Source organism: Papaver somniferum, chromosome 1, assembly GCF_003573695.1.
Source record: "Papaver somniferum cultivar HN1 chromosome 1, ASM357369v1, whole genome shotgun sequence".
NCBI classification, from domain to species: domain Eukaryota; kingdom Viridiplantae; phylum Streptophyta; class Magnoliopsida; order Ranunculales; family Papaveraceae; genus Papaver; species Papaver somniferum.
The window spans coordinates 70845450-70852849 of record NC_039358.1 but is presented as its reverse complement, the minus strand read 5'-3'; the positions used below and the strand labels follow the sequence as shown (position 1 = coordinate 70852849).

The 7400-nt window shown below is 36.2% G+C and overlaps 1 long non-coding RNA gene across 4 annotated transcripts; it reads left to right on the top strand.

The window, feature by feature from the left end:
• Positions 1-357: 357 nt before the first annotated feature.
• On the top strand, positions 358-3779 carry LOC113290258. Of its 4 annotated transcripts, none has more exons than XR_003331559.1 (5): positions 364-489; positions 687-745; positions 818-1843; positions 1934-2046; positions 3086-3779. It is a non-coding gene; the product is annotated as an uncharacterized LOC113290258 (long non-coding RNA). The 4 variants fall into 4 exon arrangements; XR_003331549.1 differs by having other exon boundaries at positions 687-1562; positions 1754-1843; XR_003331547.1 differs by having other exon boundaries at positions 358-489; positions 692-1843.
• Positions 3780-7400: the final 3621 nt, after the last annotated feature.

The window sequence follows — 7400 nt, the reverse complement described above, 5'->3', positions numbered from 1 at the left end:
AATCCTTTAAAATCTTAAGTCATATCCTTTAAAATCCTAAGTCATATGAGCTCCCACGTTGCATGGTGACCGCGACACCACCTTGAGGATGCATGAGAACGTTTCGTTGGCATAAGTAAATCTGGTGAAGATACTTGGCGAGACTCTATTAGTGGAGGGGTTAAATATTGGATAACACTCCATTTACACCCTATACTTAACAGGACGTTTGTAACCCGTTAACAGAAACGTGGGTGGCCAATACTAATATCAGAGTTTATGCCTAAAAAATGCGTTCCACTTGATTTATACCGGTACTTAACTGGACGTTAAGTAACGTCGTTGGTTTGGATACCGTCATGTTCTTATTCACATATCGGAAAACAAAGAGTTGTTCCCTAATTCTTTTCTTCTTCGATTAAAACAAAGAGTTTTGAGCGACGGCGAGATCAAACCACCGCCAAACTGCATCCAGCCATGCTTAAATCTCTTCTCAACCACCTACAAACGGTACTGTTTTTTTCTTCTCTCCACTGATATACCTTTTTGCTTTCTCTAATCTTGCTGCACATATCAATGATTATTTTGATACTTTTCTTCATAAACCCTAAAACTTCTAGGTCGAGGAAAACTTCAAATTTTTATAAACGGCATTGAGGGGCTTAATCTAAGACTTGGCTTTTGATTGTGTTTTTGTTTTGATTCAGTTTAGGGTTTTGATTGTTTTTTATTGAAAGGCTGAAATAGATGAGACGGTGGATGTTAGGTAAGTGATAGCAAATCTTATACTTTTATTTATTTCATTTCAGTTTGAATTTAATCAACATATGACTTCTAGGGTTATCCATAAACTAATCTCTTCTCCACATACAAGAGCTTTAAGGCACGGTCATCTCTGTTTCCTAACCAAACAGGTCTGGTCAGGTAAAACATCTTTTTCAATTACATCTGTGGATCATGGGTTCTCATTAAGTTTATGAATCTTTTTTTTTTGAGTATTTTATGAATCTTCTAATAAGTTTATGAAAGATTAATAAATTCAGTTTCTAATAAGTTTATGAAAGAAGAAACTGAACATAAGCAATTGGTTATGGCAGGGGCTACGATTTTTTAGAAACTTTAGTTTTACCAGCATTGGGGTTTTGTAGCTTAGTTTTTTAGATGTGAAGTAAATGGACGATACTACTTAAAAGATTCTTCTTTAGTTGATTGTGATGATTGTTAAGCCGAAATCATGTGGTTTGTTTCAAAGACGGTTTCGACGTAATGACCTTTCAGTACCCATCTCCTACAGATATTGTGGTTCAATCTTAATGATCTGTCATATAAAAATTCAGTTTAATGATAATTTGACATTTAATGGAAATGAGGATTGAACTACTGCCAACGCCATTAGATTTGAATTTTCTGACCTTTGGAAATGTGGGTTAGAGAGCCTACACTAGCATAAATTGTTTCTGGATTCTCCGACTCTGGATGTGTGGGTTAAAGAGCCTGCACTGGCATATAATTTCTGTTAGTTTGTTTGGCTGGTGCTCATTTCACATTGACGTATATGCATGCACTGGCTGGGGTTGGCATAGGTAGGATTTACAACTCCTCTGCTGTTCTCTTTACTCTGCTGTTAGCTTCATTATACTGACGTACTAATTGGCTGGAAGGTTAATGTAATTGGCTAGAACCATGTTAATTATCTTTGTGAGAACTGCTTAAGAAATTCTAAACATGATCTAACAAAGAATGATTTAAGAAAGGGTCCGCCATTTGCTGGCAGGTTAATGTAGGAACGCAAAAGCTATTGCCATCCGGCTAACAAGTATTTGTCTAATTCATTAGTCTTGGCATAACGGGTGTACTTATAATGGTACAACTAAATACCTGCTTAAATATTTTATGGATTGTGCTGATCATTAGATTCATTACTGATTGAATTTTTTTTTGTATATACTATTAGGATGCTGAACCAATAGTGTTCATCACTTGGAAGAAAAAACTATTATGGAACCTGGACCATATAGAGTCAAGAGTGACGGAAAAACGATCTCAATGAATATTCATGGAACAATGGTGAGTTACCTCCATTTTTCACAACAGTAGATAATATTGAGCTAATTTCGCATGTAAATACCATTTTCCTAAATTTACCAAGTGGTGTTGGATTTTCATATTTAAATAGGTATCGTTCTACCAACCATCATCAACCTGAAAGGAGTTGATGGAAGTACATGCTATTTTAGGAGTTAATAGTGTATTACTGTACTATGAATTCTTTCATCTCGGTCAATCAGTTTGTCTGTGATTGTACTCGATTGGAGTCATGTTTTCCATAGGCGTTCACAGCTCCAATATATCACCCACATAAGAAGCCAATCACTAGATGTAATTATCTTTCAATTGGTAACAACTGTTTCTGCTTTTTCCAGTGCCAGTTGCACTTCAACTTCAACTTCTAATTCCAGTATTCTTTTTGGTTTCTTCCCACTGTAGTGCGTGTACATATATATTGGGTGCATAGTAAAGAAGAAAATAAATGAACTCCAAACACCCAAATGATTCTTAGGATCCTGCATAAAAACTATCTCATCCAAATGACATTTTGTTTTGTTATTGTTGTTTTTTTATAAATGTTTAATTTAGGGCATTTTAGTCTTACTCGCATTGATAGATTAAGTCCAGATATGTGGAATGCTTCATCAGCAATTGTCTCTATTTAACTCTATGAAAACTTTGTGCATTAGAGAGGTAATTATTATACTTGCAATGACTGTTAGCCCTAGACTCATTCACATGATCCACTGAGAGTTGCTAATTTAATGCTAATCTATTGGAGGAACAATTGAACTCTGATATGGAGATGAACTAGAAACTTTGTGTCTACTCGATTAGATGGCATAGAACTCTCATATTTTGCAGGAGTAATTCAAAAGGAAAATATAATCGATCAAAAAAAAAAAAAATCAACAGAAAATATATTATTCTTTTCTTTTGGGTTTTTAGTATCTTTTTTGGTATTCTTTTTTGAAGCAATCTTTTTTGGTATTTGTTTGGAAGATGTCATGAATACATAGCTTACAATAATTTACAAAGTTGTTTTTTTGAGCTTTAGAATTCAGACCTGGATCAGAACTCTCTTGCTTAAGGGCTGTCTGACACCAAATCAAAAATGCATCAGATGGGGCAAGGCGAAGTCGATCCACACCAAATCGATACGGGGTGAGGCGGAGCTGAGACACACCAAATCATAAATGCACTACCGGGCGATGCGGAGTCACATCACACCAGATCAAATAGGTAAAAATGCGTCGCGACGGGTAGAGGCGAAGCGGTCTGACACCAAATAAAAAATGCATCGGGATGGGGCGAAGCGAAGCCGAGCCACACCAATCATAAATGCATGACGGGGTGGGGCAGAGCCACATCACACTAGATCAAAAATATGGTTAAAAGAAAAAGATGCCAGATGCATAGATGAATGACCGTCCATTAAACCTGGAGGATAAGATGTTTAGATGGAGTTGAGTTTTATAGTGAGGATTTTGTAGTTGTTAGTGCTGGAAGAATATGATTGAAAAAAGAGTTGAGTTATGAGTTGGCTTTGCAGGCATGTTGCATTGCAGCCGGAACAGGGAAAAAATCAAGCAACAATAAAGATAGGCAGTGACTGAATACAACCCACATAATGTTAAATAATCCGTAATCCATTAGTTTATGTTCTTCTCCTTTCCATTAGTGAACAAAACTTAACTTTATGTTCTTCTCCTTTCCATTAGTTTTGCCCTAGATAATCCGTAATCCAAAAATTCTTCTTAGTACTGCAATTCGATCATTATATATCTTTTTCATCTCTTTAACAAAGTGTGTTGTATATATATAATTAATTAGACAAGAAAAATTCCAGATCAACGTAAGACATATGAATGTAGGTTTCAAGTTCCAACTAATTTGCCCCTTCCTCTGTATTTTTCTCCATTATTCAAGAACAGAACCTTCATGAGAAAAAAAACAAAACCCATTTGAAAGATTCAAAAAAGTTCTTAAGAAACAAATGCAATTGAAAATGAAATCCATTACCAAGTTTTAAGACCCAATTGAATCCATAAAAGCTGATAACTTATATTGAAAAGAGAAGTGAACTCATGTATGTTCTTGGGATTTAAACAAAGTTTATCACCTGTTGTTCAAGTTGATATGATAAAGAGACAGTTTGATGGAACAAAAGTGATGGAAGAAACATGACCGATCAGAAAATAAAGAATGAAAGACACGGTCAGCGTCCGCAAACATTGTGGGGAAAGACGAAGAAGATAACTTTTGTTTTCCCACGTTAATTAAGGTTGCTGATATTTCAACAAGGTTGCATTTATCATTAGTGTGGGTTGTATTTAGTCACAGCCTAAAGATAAGGCTGCATGTATATATAAAATTTATTGATTTGTAAGCACTGAAATTTGCCAGTAATCTTTTTCTTTAATGATAAAATTTGACAGTAATCAAATTGTGGAGCATCAACCTAAAAATATGGTGTATGGTTTGTGATCCTGCCCGGTGCGTAGACGGGCCAAAAATCTAGTTATTTATTTAATTGAATAAACTACAATAAATTTTGTATTTATGTCTATATGCATATTTCTATATGAAGTTTGTTTTCACAACTTTTCAAAACTGTACAAATCTCTGCAAGATATCAGACAACTCTGCATAATTCTGTAAAACTTTGCTAAATTTTCGGGAAGTTATTAATTTTCCAGACTCTTTTCATATCTCTAAAAATCTACAAATGTATTTATTGAGTAAACCCCATAAGGATTGCAAAAATTTTGGCTCTTATTTGTGCTATCAAAAAAATTAAGGCTTAGGCTTTGTTTTATGGTTGTTCAACATTCAATTTTTATAGCCTGAACCGTTACAAAAGTGTTGCCTAAAGCCCCATTTCCATATTCTGTTCAAGCAACTGCTTGGATACATTTTGGAATCAACTCAGGAGCGCCGCATCATTTGGCGTCCCAAATTTTAGTATTTTGACAAAAATGCAAATAAGCGCCTTATCATTAGTTGCTATCTTTATTATCGGGTAGATTCAATAACAGATCTCTTAATATGATGGTGTGTAACATTCTGTGTCAAGACGTTGAATCTTAGATTGTTGAATGTTGAATTGCCTCAGCCACTTGACGCTGAATCAAGCTTACATGGAAGACGTTGAATCTTCGACTATGAAAAGCCATAAGACAAAGCTTTATTTATGGAGTATTATTTGGTAAAGAGTGTTTAATAAACTAAAACAACTCAATGACAGAGTCTAAGTGAACAAAATCATGCTTCAATGGTTGGTATTACCGCTAAATGGAAAAGTTAAGAACTGTTTAATAAAATAAAACAACTCAATGACAGAGTCTAAGTGAACAAAATCATGCTTCAATGGTTGGTATTACCGCTAAATGGAAAAGTTAAGAACTGTTTAATAAAATAAAACAACTCAATGACAGAGTCTAAGAACTTGTTTGTTTGCAGCTGACTCGGCGTCTGAATCTGAGTCAACCCCTGACTCGGACCGAGTCAGCAGTCAGACCGTTTGTTTTCCATTTTGAGTCAGATCTGACTCGACCTCTGGCTCAGACATAACCCCTGACTCGGATTCATTTGAGTCAGGTAACAAAATACCCCTGACTCATGGGACCAAACCACTGACTCACTTATTTCCGAGTCACATGAGTCAGATCTGACTCAAAACAAACATATCGACTCAGATTCAGATGAGTCAGATGATTTCACTCAGATCCAGATGATTCAGATCCAGACGACTCAGATGAGTCAGGAGTAAACAAACATGGTGTAAGTGAACAAAATCATGGTTCAATGGTTGGTATTACCGCTTAATGGAAAAGTTAAGAACTGGTCTAATTAGAAGTCTAGTTACAAATTACGGCATGAGGTTAAATACCTTAATTAAAAACATGTTAGTTGTCAAGAAAACCTGCGTCCACGTCTCGGTACAAAGACTCTGTGAACGCCTTCACCAATGAAAAACATGGGAGAAGCAATCAACCATCATCATTGGACTTGATTTGTTCTCGCAGAGAGTTTGTTATACCCTAGGGTTACTCTATTGCTGGCAGTTCTATAATTCCATCCCCATTTGTATGTTTTAACAGGTTGCTCCAACAGGCCTAAAAAAAATAATTCAAATCATATGAAAAATGTAAATATATAAATTTAAAAAAAAAACAGTCAAAATGAAATTAGTCTAGGCCCCTACTAAAACTGCTAAAAGGGGTACAATTTTTTATTGTGGGCGTACCAATCTAATTACTTTTGTCTTATATGGAACTTTATACACACCCCAAATCAAATTAATACCCGTTAGTATCCATGGGCACGATGGGTTAGACTGTTGAACAATGAAGCATAATTGGGGAAAACCTAGTTAGCATGACTCAGGTGAAAGCTACACCGATCCTGGAGTCTGAGTTATGAAGATTCAGGGTGAAATAAAAGCCCATCCAGCAGAGCGCCTTAGTCGAAAGACTAAGGTAAGAAGTTCTCTCCTAAGGAGTGCACAAACTCGATCAGGGCGCCGAGGTACACGGTTGAGTCAAGAGTGCCTGGGGTGTACCTGTACGCTCTTGGCAAGTTCTGACTATGATGCACTCGGTCCTCAAGAAACCCCACTTAGGGTTCGGTCTCATAACCATAACCATATCGGCGGAGGGATAAGAGGCCGCGAACACAACTGATTGTTGCATCACTGGATGTGAAGAGCCCACCCTAACCCAGTAGGGGTAAACTTCCTAGAGGGGCAGTCAAGGGGAATATAAGGACGCACCCTCCATTAGGGAGATGAATTGAATTAAAAGACGTAAATATCGCGGGGCTTTGACTCAAAGGAGAGTATAGGTCTGTCGTATTTGTGCGTCAATATATCCTGCAAAGGAATAATACGAGAGATGATAAGGCGAAATTAATGGGTCATTGCATGAAAATGTAAAGATCTCCTGCGGTTTCGCTGTACAAAAACAAATAGTACCTTTAGGCAAAATAAGACCTCTAATTAGGGAGGCGTAATAAGACCTCATGAGAAAAACAAAATTAAAACTAATATTGTTTTGCATGAAAGAAAGGAGATCAAAGATTAAAGCACACGTATAAAATAAAGTTAAAAAGTAGGATGATGTATAGACGCGGCTGAGGCAGAAAACAAAGACACAATCATGAGGTAAAATAAAGGAGAAGTCATTCAGGTATGATACTAAATAATTTTGCTGCATGAAAGATATCTGCGAATGCCATATATGATAGATTTACGCGTATATGGTACTACATAACATACGCACTGAAAAAGCGGGAGTACAACAACCACACCCAATATTTCTCTTAGAAATCTGTATGGACTAACTTCAATATACTTTCTAGAGAATCAACTA